The sequence below is a fragment of the Triticum aestivum genome, chromosome 1A (assembly GCF_018294505.1).
Source record: "Triticum aestivum cultivar Chinese Spring chromosome 1A, IWGSC CS RefSeq v2.1, whole genome shotgun sequence".
NCBI classification, from domain to species: Eukaryota; Viridiplantae; Streptophyta; class Magnoliopsida; order Poales; family Poaceae; genus Triticum; species Triticum aestivum.
The window spans coordinates 546950362-546966299 of record NC_057794.1 but is presented as its reverse complement, the minus strand read 5'-3'; positions in this window follow the sequence as shown (position 1 = coordinate 546966299).

Sequence of the window (15938 nt, the reverse complement as noted above, 5' to 3'; positions counted from 1 at the left end):
AATATCAAATAATTGACTGTCCGGATGCAGAGGCCCTAGCAGCTTTTAAGCACAACATCCGCGACGAGTGGCTCGCCCGGCACCTTGGCCAGGAAAAGCCGAAATCTATGGCAGCCCTCACGGCACTCATGACCCGCTTTTGCGCGGGAGAAGGCAGCTGGCTGGCTCGCAGCAGTAACATATTAAAGAACCACGGTACTTCAGATACCAAGGATAGCAATGGAAGGTCACGTTGCAACAAACATAAGCGCCGCGTCAATAGTGACAATACCGAGGATACAACAGTCAATGCCGGATTTAGAGGCTCTAAACCCGGTCAGCGGAAAAAGCCATTCAAAAGAAGCACTCCGGGCCCGTCCAGTTTGGATCGTATACTCGATCGCTCGTGCCAAATACATGGCACCCCCGACAAGCCAGGCAACCACACCAACAGGGAATGTTGGGTGTTCAAGCAGGCCGACAAGTTAAACGCCGAAAACAAAGATAAGAGGCTACATAGCGATGACGAGGAGGAGACCCGGCAACCGAACACCGGAGGGCAGAAGAGGTTCCCCCCACAAGTGCGGACGGTGAACATGATATACATAACCCACATCCCCAAGAGGGGGCGGAAGCGTGCGTTAAGGGACGTATATGCGTTGGAGCCAGTCGCCCCAAAGTTCAACCCATGGTCCTCCTGTCTGATCACGTTCGATCGTAGGGACCATCCCACTAGTATCCGTCATGGCGGATTCGCCGCACTGGTCCTAGACGGATTTCACCTCACTCGAGTCCTCATGGACGGCGGCAGGAGCCTGAACCTGCTTTATCAAGACACGGTGCGCAAAATGGGTATAGACCCCTCAAGGATCAAACCCACAAAAACGACCTTCAAAGGCGTCATACCAGGTGTAGAGGCCCATTGCACAGGCTCAGTCACACTGGAAGTGGTCTTCGGATCCCCGGATAACTTCCGAAGCGAGGAGTTAATCTTCGATATAGTCCCGTTCCGCAGCGGCTATCATGCACTGCTCGGGCGAACCGCATTTGCGAGATTCAGTGCAGTACCACACTATGCATATCTCAAGCTCAAGATGCTAGGACCTCGGGGGGTCATCAGTCAATGGAAACACAGAGCGCTCTCTCCACATGGAGGAGCACACTGCGGCCCTCGCAGCAGAAGAGCAAAGCAGCCTCTTAACGAAATCCACCAGTTCGGCGATTAAAGAACCGGACACCACCAAGCGCGCCCGGAGTAATCATCAACAAGACCGCCTGGCACGTTCCGAGCTCGCATAGCAATGCGGCCCCCACGCCAGTACCAGCCAAACAGCGAAAGCCATGCCACGCGTACATAATTACGCTTTGAAAATACCATGGGCACAGGTGGGGAGGGGGGCACGACTACGGCATGCCCCAAGACGTGGCTCAACCGCACTAGGGGCTTCCCGCTTTATTATTTTTCTCTCTTTCAGGACTTTAATCTCTAGACACCCTGTCCGGCAGTATGATTGCCGGACACACGATGCAACAACCAAGGAGGCAGAAAGCTATGTCGCAGCACGGAACTCCCAGGTGGTCTCTGATACCGAGCGAAATGCTTGCTTTAAATACCATTCCTCAGGTTGCCCTTGGAGGGGACATGTCAAATAGTCCTACTGTTTGCTTATCGCACTACTTGTATCATTCTGCTTCGACACACCTTTTTGAATAAACAATGCATAGCACTAGACTATTTCTGCATTCTCTATTCTTTCCTTTATATATATAGAGTATATATATATATATATATATATATATATATATATATGTTCATTCATGACATTCAGCACCCGTACACTCTGGTACGGCTAATACGCCAGGGGCTTAAGCGTACCCCATAATACTGTGTGAGAAGTCCGAACACTTTCGACAGTGCGGCACCCCGAACTTATAGCATTATATGCATCAGCTCCGAATCATGTCTTGGGTCAATAGTTGGGTTTGCCCGGCTCCCATGTTTTGGTACCTTACGTTCCGCTATATCGGCTAAGATAGCACTGGGAGAACTACTGCGATTGTGCCGTGGTTCATCTGGGCTAAGCACCTCAGTAGAGAAAGCTAAATCTGACTGTCATGATAAGGCGAGAGCTGGTCGCTGTTTGAGAGGTCTGGAGTCCCTAAAGACTTATGCCTCTTAGAGCGAGGAGTCGGCTTTGTCCAGCTTAAGGCGTGTATAGCGCCCCGAATTCGGCCTTCCGAATACTAGGGGCTTCGCCAAAATTGAAAATTGTAGGCTTCTATGGCTAAGTGAGAGTGATAAAGCATTATAGTCCGATTGCCTTGTTCGTTGTGCTGAGCACCTCCCTTGAAGGACCCAACAATGGGAAAAAGAGTGCTCCGATTTATCCCGAACACCCCAGCACTCGTGGCATGGGGGCAGAAGCCGACGATTGGCCATCTGTCAGATTTAACAAACAGTAGCACAGAAGGTAATATTTTAAATTCAAACAGGCGTTGCATAGCACATATGAACAAGTTTTCATAATATAGGATCACACGAGCAAGTTCATTCAAAAATTACATCCTTCGCACACTCGTCCGCCACAAGACGGGCACCCTTCAGGACACCCTCATAATACATCTCAGGGTGGCGATTCTCCTTGCCCTGCGGCGGCCCCTCCTTCACCAGCTTCTCGGTGTCCATCTTGGCCCAGTGCACCTTCGATGCACACAGACCGCTTTATGACCTCCAGCTGTGGGCAGGCATCCACAAGACGACTCACCAGGCCGAAGTAGCTGTTGGGAAGGGAGTCGCCAGGCCACATCCCGACTCTAAAGCCCCTCATGGCCTGTTTGGCTGCCTTGTGCAGCTCGACCAGTTGCTTCAGCTGGTCGCTCATAGGCATCGGATGTTTGGTCCTAGTGTACTGAGACCAGAACAACTTCTCCGTCGAGGTTCCCTCCTCGGCCTGGTAATATTTCGCGGCATCCGACATGCTGCGGGGCAAATCTGTCAATGCTCCTGGAAAGCTCCGGACTCGGGTAAGTAACAAGTAATTTACTTTCACATGCTTGCTTCGCATATTGAATGCCTTACCCGCCGCTATCTTCCTCATCACCTCAATTTCCTGGAAGGGCCTTTTGGGCTTCAGCCTTGGCATGCTTTGTGCTCTCGAGGGCCGCGGCAAGCTTGGACTCTCGCGTCTTCGAGTCAAGCTCCAAAGCCTTGTGCTTCTTCACGAGAGCCTGGAGCTCTTGCTGCACCTCGCCCGCCCGTGCCTCTTGTTTTTCCCGCTCGGTGCGCTCCTTGGCCGCTTTGTTTTCGGCCTCGGACAGAGCTTGCTTCAGGGTCGCCACTCCGGTCGTGGCCCCTGGCACATCCATGATAATCCTATCATTTCGCAACCGCATCTTATATATATGGACAAGGCATTACTTACCTTTGTTCTCCTCGAGCTGCCTCTTGGCAAGGCCAAGCTCTTTCTCGGACCGCTTGAGGTTCTGCTTCAGTGCGGCGACCTCCGCAGTCAGTGCGACAGAGGTCAGCAGCGAAGCCTGCATACACATACAGACATACTTATATTAGACTCCTGCAGATATTGTTTGATCCTCTATTCGGCTTTTCTTTGTGAACACCAAATAGAGCATCAGGGGCTACTATCTATGCGGTAATATTTTCCTATATTTTAAATACTTACCTCAAAGCCTGTTAGAAGGCTGGCATAGGCTTCAGTCAGTCCGCTCTTGGCGGACTGAACCTTCTTGATCACCGCACTCATAATAGTGCGGTGCTCTTCGTCGATGGAAGCGCTGCGAAGCGCTCCCAGCAGGTTGTACGGTGCCTCTGGATGGACAGAGGTCACGGGCACGGATGGCTTGCCCCTCTTGGAAGGGGGCCGCCTGCCTGTGTCCAGAACCACTGGAGGTTCTGGCGCGGTGTTCGGCTGAGGGCGAACTTGGAGCCCCTAGGAGCCTTGCTCCCTTTGCTCCTGGAGTCCGGAAGGTCGCCTTGAGGCGCCTCCGGGACTATCTCCCCCCAGTTTGGTGCCCCTTGAGACAATACCTCGACATTGTCCATAGGGCGAGGGGAGGAGGCGGATGGAAGTGGATCGCTATCCATATCCGACGAGTCCAAGGAACCGCCTGACGAAGATACGTCGATACGAGCTCGGGGCGGACTACATGATCGTATTCGATGTTAGTAGAACTAGTGCAACAAGAGTATGCTATGAGTTACTCTGGTATCCGAATACTTACGACTTCGCCAGGGGCTTGGCCCTGAGTAACCACTCGTCTTCGCCGGCGGTGGCGGTGGTGGAACAGTCCGGAAGGAGAGTCCTTCCCTTCTTGGACCCTTCGGCCTTCCCGGTTGGGGCGGCCTTCCTTTTGTTGTCTCCCCCGGCTGGAGGGGGAGAGTCCTTCCCTTCTTGGACCCTTCGGCCTCCCCGGTTGGGGCGGCCTTCCTTTTGTTGTCTCCCCCGGCTGGAGGGGGAGAGTCTTCATCTTCCTCCTCCTCGTTTTCAGGGGAGGAGTGCATCTCAGAGTTATCAGACGATGAGTCCGATACCACCTAGCGCCGAGAACTCTTTCGGGTTCCCTTGGTCTTCTTCTTGGTCTTCTCTGGCACCTCATAAAGAGCCAGAGTCCGCATCTTTGTCAGGAGAGCGTCTGCAGGGTCTTCGGGCAGAGGGGCCGGACAGTTAATCTGCTCCGATGTCTCCACCCAATCCTGTCAAAGGCATGGGAGCTCAGACCCCGCACATGGTTAAGTTACGGGAAATAAGTACCCTATACACAAAGCTTACCGGATTCCCAGGGCGCTTCAAGCTTAGCCCGCGGTCCTTGGTAAGAGAAGGGGGACCTCGGCGCCCTTGAATAGCACCTTCCAGACGTCCTTATGCATCGTGTCAAAGAGCTCGCGCGGAGTCTGGTGCTGGGCCGGGTCGAACTCCCACAAGTTGAAAGCCCGTTGTTTACACGGGAGGATCCGGCGGAAGAGCATGACCTGGACTATGTTGACAAGCTTAAGTTTCTTGCTTATCATGTTCCGGATACACTTCTGGAGTCCGTCCAGGTCCACCGATGAACCCCAGGACAGGCCCGTCTCCTTCCAGGAAGTGAGCCGCGTGGGGATTCCGGATCGAAACTCGGGGGCCGCCACCCAGTTGGTGTCGCACGGCTCGGTGATGTAGAATCACCCCGATTGCCACCCCTTTATGGTCTCCACGAAGGAGGCCTCGAGCCATGTAACGTTGGGCATTTTGCCCACCATGGCTCCACCGCATTCCGCTTGTTGGCCGCCTACTACCTTCGGCTTGATATTGAAGGTCTTCAGCCATATGCCGAAGTGGGGCCGAATGCGGAGAAAAGCCTCGCACACGATGATGAACGCTGAGATGTTGAGGATGAAATTCGGGGCTAGATCATGAAGTCCAGCCCATAATACAACATAAGGCCGCGAACAAATGGATGGAGGGGAAACCCCAGTCCGCGGACGAAGTGGGGGAGGAAAACCACCCTTTTGTGAGGTTCCGGGGTAGGGACGATCTGCCCCGCGGCTGGCAGCCGGTGCACGATATCCGCGGCTAAGTATCCAGCCCCACGTAGTTTTTTGATATGTCCCTCCGTGACGGAGGAGACCATCCACTTGCCTCCTGCTCCGGACATGTTTGGAGAGAGTTGAGGAGAAGGATGTGGACTTGGGTGTTGGAGCTCGAGTGCGCGAGAATGGATGACCAAGGAGGAAGAAGGCGTGGGTAGAAAAAGGTGAAACCTTATCCCTTTATAAGGGCGGACGAAACTATGCGTCCCCACTAGCCTGGTAAAACTCGTTTATCCCCCAAGCGTCGTAATTGATGGCGTGGTTGGGTTACCCACGTCCGTATTGATGGGAATCCCATAATAAGGAGACACGATCTCTGCTTCGACAAGACATGCCAAGGAGACCGCCTCGCGAAACACGCTGAGATAGGTTATGAAAAACGATTCAAATAAAGACCTGACTGTGGTGTGATGTCACGCTACGGGGTACGTCAGCAGATTAGATTTGTGGAAATATTATTCTCTCTACGGTGGTATGTGGAACTTGTTTTGCAGAGCCGGACACGATCCTCGTGTTCAAAGATCTTCTATGAAGTATTCAGAGGAGGAACCCGCCTTGCAATGCCGAAGACAATCTACGCGTCGGACTCATCGTCATTGAAGCCTGGTTCAGGGGCTACTGAGGGAGTCCTGGATTAGGGGGTATCTGGATAGCCGGATTATATCCTTTGGCCGGACTGTTGGACTATGAAGATACAAGATTGAAGACTTCGTCCCGTGTCCGAATGGGACTCTCCTTGGCGTGGAAGGCAAGCTTGGCAATACGGATATGTAGATCTCCTTCCTTGTAACCGACTCTGTGTAACCCTAGCCCCCTCCGATGCCTATATAAATCGGAGGGTTTAGTCCATAGGACAACATACAATCATACCATAGGCTAGCTTCTCGGGTTTAGCCTCACTGATCTCGTGGTAGATCAACTCTTGTACTACTCATATTATCAAGAATAATCAAGCAGGACATAGGGTTTTACCTCCATCAAGAGTGCCTGAACCTGGGTAAAACATCATGCCCCTGCCCCCTGTTACCATCCGCCTTATACACACAGTTCGGGACCCCCTACCCAAGATCCGCCGATTTTGACACCGACACTGGGGGTTTTATCAGAGCCGGAGTATCCCAAAATTGCGTTTGGGTTTTCCAGGCACTTTCCATCGCACAGTATTTTCGTACTATGGCTGCCAAGTCAGCAAAGTGTGCTATGTCATGGCGACTTATGGCGTTGAGGACTCCCTTGCACGTGCAATTGTTGCAAAAGAACGAAATTGCGTCTTCCTCGCGACAGTCCTTGACCTTGTTCATTACAAGGAGGAATCTGGCCCAATAGTGATGTACTGTCTCTTGGGGCGCTTGCCTAATGTGGGAAAGATCGTTTGTATCTGGGTGGGTGGGTAGATTTCAGTCCAAACCTTGACCCAATCTGCAGTCCCGGGGCAGGGGAGTTTCTGATCTTGGAAGTTTGGGCTCTGGGATGTTGCCCCGCGGGTTCGGTATATGGCCTGATTCTGGGTTCAGGGTTAAGGCGGTGTCCTCCCGTGAGCGGGTATCAGGCTCGGAGAGCTCGGGGATCCGAACATAGTTCGTCCTCAGGATAGAGGGAGAATCGCCGCATTGCTCCTCCACCAACGCTATCTGATGGGTGACCGGCGAAGAGTTAATCTCCCTTTGGTCGGGTTTAAGCCCGATCCGATCGTAGTCCGTAGTGACTCCCAGAGCGGCGATGTGATCCAAGAGCTCGTTCAAAGAGGAGAGCTCCATTGGATCCATCTGCTCGGCAAATTTCGAGCTAATGTGGAGGCTATTTTTGATGACCCGAGAAGTCATCATCGACGCAGCGACCGAGTGGCCTGTCATGACGAAGCCGCCTAATCGGAGAGTTTGGCCTACAGCCAGGGCTCCCCCAGAGGTGATGTTGTCCTTGACAACGAGACGAGTCATCCTCCTTATGATGACGATATAGTGGAACTCTCAATGAAAGCACCAATGTCGGTGTCAAAACCGGCGGATCTCGGGTAGGGGGTCCCGAACTGTGCATCTAAGGTGGATGGTAACCGGAAGCAGGGGACATGATGTTTACCTAGGTTCGGGCCCTCTTGATGGAGGTAATACCCTACGTCATGCTTGATTGTTCTTGATAATATGAGTGGTACAAGAGTTGATCTACCACGAGATCAGAGAGGCTAAACCCTAGAAGCTATCCTATGGTATGATTGTATGTTGTCCTACGGACTAAAACCCTCCGGTTTATATAGACACCAGAGGAGGCTAGGGTTACACAAGGTCGGTTACAAAGGAGGAGATATACATATCCGTATTGCCTAGCTTGCCTTCCACGCCAAGTAGAGTCCCATCCGGACACGGGACGAAGTCTTCAATCTTGTATCTTCATAGTCCAACAGTCCGGCCAAAGGATATAGTCCGGCTGTCCGGAGACCCCCTAATCCAGGACTCCCTCACCAGCCCTTGACGCGCCCACCGTTATGGATAAGAGCCTAGCCGCCATGTGCTTGCTGACGGCGGGGGCGAGCAACGAGAGGGGGAAGACAGAGCTCCAGCTTGGCTCCAACGAGCCGGAGCCTGAGGGAAGGGCCTTCTTCCATTTCTTCACGAGCAGCATCGCCACCGGGTTAGTACCCCCTTTCTCTGACTTCTTCTTCGAGGTCCTCGACCACTTCGTGTTGCAGGCGCTGCATGTCCATCCCAATTCCATTCTTCTTTTGTCTATCTTCGCCTACTATTGCGAGGCGTACCTGGGCGTGATGCCATCCGTGGCACTATTGCGCCACTTCTTCTTCCTCCGTGTCACCGGTGGCCATATCTCCTGGTGCGCCAACTTCATAGCGGCCGGCCAGGCCAACTCGATCTTGAACACCGGGAAGTGGGTCGACAACATCAGGGCCAAATGGGTCATGATGAGTGCCAAGTGCGCTCATCCACGCTTGGAACTGCCGACAGAGGCACCTCAATCTAACAAGGGGTGGTCTCGTGCAGAGCTCGCTGATGAGCGGGCGTCGTCGGTGTTGGAGCAGATGAAAGCCGATTTGAAGCCGGGCAATGCGAAAGTGGCCATGGTGACGGGGGTCATGCTCCTGAGGGAATTCTTGGCGCTACGCGTTGCTCCACTCCAAGCACACAGACGCCCTTTGTGGAAGCTTGGAGATGAAGAGGACAAGGTTCGTCTGAGCCCGGCGGCTCTGCCTGATGATGAGCTGATTGTAGTCCTGCGCCACTTGGTTGGGGACAACCAGGGGTACCCACCGAGCGCCTTTCTTCCTTTGTTCCATCTCAAGGACTGAGAGCAATTCGTTGCCTCCAGGACAACCTTTGTTGCGCGCGGGCTGGTGCCGCCGGTGCTCGCTGGGGCCGCCGTAACACCGAAGCCGGTGGAGGTGTCTTCTGACGAGTCCCGCGGGGAGGAAGAGGAGGAAGAAGACTCAGAGGAGATCCCCGAGGGAATGGGGGAGAACTCCCCCTTGAGTAAGGCTGACATCCTCCACGACCTTCCAGATGATGCCAAGGTCGTCGCCCGCCAGGAGGTGAGGGAGCTGCCTCCTATCCCAACAAGGGGTAGGTCGTCACTGGTCTCTCAGGATGCTGCCTTCGATGTGGTTCCGCCTGGGGCCGGCTCCGGCCCTTCTTCTGCTCCCGGAGCCCGTGTGCCCACTCCTCAGGCCCCACGCTTTCAGGTTTCAAGCTCACCAAGCGGAAGGTGGACTATGTCACGGCGGATCAGTAAGTGCTTTGAGCTTCGTCTTGTTCCTGCTTGTACTTGCTATTTTCTGACATTCGCCCTCGGATGATCAGGTCGGCATCTTCAGCGAAGAAGAGGAGGGGGATGTCGTGGCCGTGCCCCCATTCGCGAGGAAGAGAGGCGATAGCACCCGCACCTCCCCTGTCCGGTCGCCCTCGCGAGGCCAAGAGGAGCATCGGCAGGATGAACCAGCCCCGGTGGCCCCGCTGGCTTCGGAAGTGCCGACACCCGGCTCTGCTGATGAGGTCCCAAGGGCTCCGGAGCGCTCGATCTTCCAGGCCCAGGTAACAACGTCGCCTCCTCCTCCTACTGCTCCTCTGGCTCCAAATTCTTCCGCTCCTTCCGTATCCTTGGAGACTGTCTTCTCGGGGATGGCCAAGCTACGGGAAGACCTTCTGGGCGCGGACCCGCACCTAGTGACCGGGTGCCTGGATCTGGCCTCAGGCTGGCTTCACTCTGACTCGGCCGTTCGAGCGTCGCTGATCCAAACCATGGCGGTCTCCGAGCAGGGGAAGCAGGCCGCCGCTAGAGCTGCGGCCGATCGCGAGGTGGCGCCGAAGGACGCCGAGGCCGCCAGTGACCGCTGCCGAGAGCTAGAGGGTGAGCTGAAGAGGCTGCGCGATGAGCGCGCAAAGGAGGCACGCGACCGTGAAGCGAAGGAGGAGGATATGAAGGCTCGGGAGGACACCATCAAGGGCCGCAGTGCCGAGCTGGGGGAGCTGACGAAGGCGCAGGCCGCAGAGCGCAGCCGACTATAGGAACTGGAGTGCAGGGCGAAGTCGAGGGAGGCCGAGCTTGATGCCAAGGTGAAGGTCCTGGCCGAAGACCGTGAGGCCTTCTCGCTTCTTGAGAAGATGTCCAGCGTGGCGCTGAAGTCACTGTATGAGAAGGGCCTGGAGAAGCCGCTGACCACCGACGAGGATGGCCCTGCTCAGCTGCTCCCCCACTTGGTGAAGGCGCTTGAGGAAGTCCTAGAGGGCATCAGTCCTATGGCCGAGGCAGAGGCTCATGTCCTTTCTTCAGCTGAACTGACGCGTGTCTTCAGCCATCTGTACCTTCGCGACCCCAATGCCCGCCTTGACGAGCTGCTGGAGCCCGTAGCTGAGAGCATTGTGCGGCCGCCACCGCAGCCGTGAAAGGTCAGGTGGAGGCCCTGCTGAAGAAGTTTCGCGGCTTCGTGCTCATTCCATTGACCGGCGATGCCACCGATCCTGAAGATGACGATGTCCAAGGGTGACTTGCGGCCGCTTTCCTGTTTCGTTCCTGCAATACGCATCAGGCCTCATGGAGGCGTTAAAACTTTCATTTGATATTGTGAGGACAATATGTCTTATAATATTTGCTTCGAGATTTTGCGATTTTCTTCCTATTTGCTTTCCATTCTGCGTCGGCAGAGCCCGGCCCTGCGCATACCTTAACCGCCGTTGGGCCGACCGGAGACCAGGACGGACCAAGGGGTGAGGGGCTATGTGACCAGTTAGGCTCCTGAGTCGTGATGCTGAGGAGTCCCCCTTGACGTGCAAACAACTTATAGGGAGAGTGCGCGAGGATAGGTTGATGTTCTACGTCGGTAGAGCCCGGCCCCGCGCATACCTCAACCGCCGTTGGGCCAACTGGAGACCAGGACAGACCAAGGAGTGAGGGGCTACGTGACCAGTTAGGCTCCTCAGTCGCGATGCTCAGGAGTCCCCCTTGACATGCAAACAATCTCTGTACCTTGGCCCTCGCCAAGGCTCGGCTCGGGAGTGGCGTGCGACGACCAGGTCCGGGAGACCTGGCTGGGTGGCGTACGCTTGGGCGTGACCCGAGCGCAGCCCCCGTGTCCAGCCCCCTCGCACGGCATTCCTGAGGGGAGGCGTTGCGGTGAGGCCGAACATTGAGCTCTGGGCTCCTTGAGGTTGGTGCGACCGCGAGGATGCCCTCAGTTGTTTATCACTAGCGCAGAGCATAGTGCTTCCGCTTGTGCACAGGCATAGCCGCTCCTCGACAGTGTCGACGGCCAGCGCAGAGCATGGTGCTTCCACTTGTCCATGGGAGGGGGGGATCCCTCTGCGGAGAGCCCCCGGGTCATGTACAGCCCTGCCCTGAAACGTGGCTTGCACAACAGGGCTAGACGAGGTGTATCTGGGCACTCGTGAGCTAGCGCGGGACTCACGAGGCCATACCTCAAGCCGGGTTGCGCCTGGTCTTGGTTCTTGTTCGCTGTGTTTGTCTTGCGAGGTGGTCAGACGACCTGCGCCGAACGAATTTCCAGAGCTTGCCACATGAGAGAGCCATGCACCAACGTCCCAGGATTTATCGACGCTGCAGGGACAGACCCTGATACGTCCATTTTGCATCATGCTTTTATATCGATATTTATTGCATTATGGGCTGTTATTTCACATTATGTCACAATACTTATGGCTATTCTCTCTTATTTTACAAGGTTTACATAAGGAGGGAGAATGCCGGCAGCTGGAATTCTGGGCTAGAAAAGGAGCAAATATTAGAGACCTATTATGCATAACTCCAAAAGTCCTGAAACTCCACGGAACACCTTATAATAAATAATGAAAAATCCTCGCCAAAGATGAAGACCAGGGGCCCCACACCCTTCTCACGAGGGTGGGGGGCGCGCCCCCACTAGGGCGCGCCCCCCTGCCTCGTGGGCCCCCTGGTGGCTCTCCGATGACCATCTTCTCCTATATGAAGTCTTCCGTCGAGAAAGAAAATAAGAAGCAACCTTTCGGGACGAAACTCCGCCGCCACGAGGCAGAACCTTGGCGGATCCAATCTAGAGCTCCGGCAGAGCTGTTCTGCCGAGGAAACTTCCCTCACGGAGGGGGAACTCATCGCCATTGTCATCACCAACGCTCCTCTTATCGGGAGAGGGCAATCTCCATCAACATCTTCATTAGCACCATCTCATCTCAAAACCCTAGTTCATCTCTTGTATCCGATTCTTGTCTTCAAGTCCGGAATTTGTGCTAGTAGGTTGCTAGTAGTGTTAATTACTCCTTGTAGTTGATGCTAGTTGGTTTAATTGGTGGAAGATCATATGTTCAGATCATTTATGCATATTAATACCCCTCTAATTATGAACATGTTTATGCTTTGTGAATAGTTACGTTTGTTCCTGAGGACAAGGGAGAAGTCTTGCTATTAGTAGTCATGTGAATTTGGTATTCGTTTGATATTTTGATGAGATGTATGTTGTCGAGCCTCTAGTGGTGTTATGTGAACGTCGACTACATAACACTTCACCATTATTTGGGCCTAGAGGAAGGCATTGGGAAGTAATAAGTAGATGATGGGTTGCTAGAGTGACAGAAGCTTAAACCCTAGTTTATGCGTTGCTTCGTAAGGGGCTGATTTGGATCCATATGTTTCATGCTATGGTTAGGTTTACCTTAATACTTTTGTTGTAGTTGCGGATGCTTGCAATAGAGGTTAATCATTAGTGGGATGCTTGTTCAAGTAAGAACAGCACCCAAGCACCGGTCCACCTACATATCAAATTATCAAAGTACCGAACGCGAATCATATGAACATGATGAAAACTAGCTTGACGATATTCCCATGTGTCCTCGGGAGCACTTTTCCTTATATAAGAGTTTGTACAGGCTTGTCCTTTGCTACAAAAAGGATTGGGCCACCTTGCTGCACTTTATTTACTTTTGTTACTTGTTGCTCGTTACAAATTATCTCATCACAAAACTATCTGTTACCACTTATTTCAGTACTTGCAGAGAATACCTTGCTGAAAACCGTTTATCATTTCCTTCTGCTCCTCGTTGGGTTCGACACACTTACTTATTGAAAGGACTACGATAGATCCCCTATACTTGTGGGTCATCAAGACTCTTTTCTGGCGCCGTTGCCGGGGAGTGAAGCGCCTTTGGTAGGTGGAATTTGGTAAGAAAAAATTTATATAGTGTGCTGAAATTTACTGTCACTTTTTACTATGGAAATTAATCCTCTGAGGGGCTTGTTCGGGGTATCTTCACCCCGACCAGTAGAGCAAAGAGTTGCTCCTCAACCCACTGAACCTATTGAAAATGAAATTCCTTATGAGTATCCTTCGAGTATAATAGAAAAACTGCTAGCTAATCCTTTTACAGGAGATGGAACAAAGCATCCCGATGAACACCTAATATATGTGGATGAAGTTTGTGGATTATTTAAGCTTGCATGTATTCCCGATGATGTTGCTAAGAAGAAGGTCTTCCCATTATCTTTGAAGGGAGACGCATTGACATGGTATAGGATATGTGATGATATGGGATCATGGAACTATAGAAGATTGAAATTGGAATTTCATCAAAAGTATTACCCTATGCATCTTGTTCATCGTGATTGCAATTATATATATAATTTTTGGCCTCACGAAGGATAAAACATTGCTCAATCTTGGGGGAGGCTTAAATCAATGTTATATTCATGCCCAAATCATGAGCTTCCAAGAGAAACAATTCTTCAAAAAATTTATGCTCGGCTTTCTGATAACAATCGCACCATGCTTGATACTTCTTGTGCTGGCTCTTTTATGATGAGGACTATTGAATTCAAATGGGATTTATTGGATAGAATTAAACGCAACTATGAAGATTGGGACCTCGACAATGGTAAGGAGTCAGGTATGACACCTAAGTTTGATTGTGTTAAATCTTTCATGGATACCGATATCTTCTGTAAGTTTAGCACTAAATATGGACTTGATTCTGAGATAGTAGCTTCTTTCTGTGAATCTTTTTCTACTTATGTTGATCTCCCTAAGGAGAAGTGGTTTAAATATCATCCCCCCCATAGAAGTAAAAGTAGTTGCACCTATTAAAGTTGAGGAAAAGACTCTCACTTGTAATGATCCTATTGTTCCTACTTCTTATGTTGAGAAACCACCTTTCCCTGTTAGGATAAAGGATCATGCTAAAGCTTCAACCGTGGTTCATAAAAGCAACATTAAAACATATACACCTTCTGAGCAAGTTAAAGTTGAACCTAATATTGCTATTGTTAAAGAGCTCTTGTCAGATAATATTGATGGGCATGTTATTTAGTTCTGTAATGAAACTGCTAGAATTGCTAAACCCCGTGATACAGATAAACCTAGACCTGTGGTAGGCATGCCTGTTATTTATGTTAAAATAGGAGATCATTGTTATCATGGCTTATGTGATACGGGTGCTAGTGCTAGTGCAATACCTATTGACTTATACAACGAAATTATGCATGACATTGCACCTGCTGAGTTAGAAGAAATTGATGTTACTATTAAACTTGCTAATAGAGATACTATTTCACCAATGGGAATTGTTAGAGATGTTGAAGTCTTGTGTGGGAAAACTAAATATCCTGCTGATTTTCTTGTTCTTGGTTCCCCACAAGATAGCTTTTGTCCCATTATATTTGGTAGACCCTTCTTAAATACTGTTAATGCTACCATAGATTGCACAAGGGATGTTGTTACTGTTGGCTTGGATGATATGACTCATGAATTTAATTTCTCTAAATTTAGTAAACAACACCGTGAAGAAGAATTGCCTAGTAAGGATGAAATTATTGGTCTTGCTTCTATTGCCGTACCTCCTAGTGATCCTTTAGAACAATAGTTGCTAGACCATGAGAATGATATGTTTATGAATGAAAGAAGGGAAATCGATGAAGTATTCTTTAAACAAGAACCTATGCTAAAACACAATTTGCCTGTTGAAATCCTAGGGGATCCTCCTCCACCTAAGGGTGATCCAGTGTTTGAGCTTAAACCGTTGCCTGATAATCTTAAATATGCTTATCTTGATGAAAAGAAGATATATCCTGTTATTATTAGTGCTAATCTTTCAGAGCATGAAGAAGAAAGATTATTGAAAACACTGAAGAAGCACCGTGCTGCTATTGGATATACTCTTGATGATCGTAAGGGCATTAGTCCCACTCTATGTCAACATAAAATAAATTTGGAAGCAGATGCCAAACCAGTTCGTGATCCTCAACGACATCTGAATCCTAAAATGAAAGAAGTGGTAAGAAAAGAAATACTAAAGCTTCTAGAGGCAGTTATAATTTATCCCGTTGCTGATAGTCGGTGGGTAAGTCCTGTTCATTGTGTCCCTAAGAAGGGAGGTATTACTGTTGCACTACAAAAAAATACACATCCGTGATATTTTGGGCCGAACGAATTTTTTTTCTGTCATACATATGACACTTCTATGACGATAATTGTGACAAAACTAGGTATCATCATAGATGTGGTGGGCTCCTACTTCTATGACAAAAAATCATGACAGAAAATGGGCTTTTCATCCTGGGCGGGCCGGAGACGCAGCTGCATGACATTCTTTGGGCCATCCATGACGGAAAAAATCGTGGTAGAAGCGAGGGGGGGTAAAATTTTGGGGAGTTCCCGGTTACGGTGGGAGGTCGGGGGCCGAGCGATGCGCGTTTCTCTCGTACACGTACGAGTGTGTGCGCGAGGTGTTGGCTCTAACTGAACCCAAGAGAGGCGTTGGGCTCTAACTGAACCCGAGTGATTGCACTGCAGGCTACGCGCTACTGAACCCGAGCGATCGATCGATGGTTGTTAACTGAACCCGATCGAGCGATTCCTTCGCTACTGCTGCTAACTGAAGCCGATCGATGCTGCCTC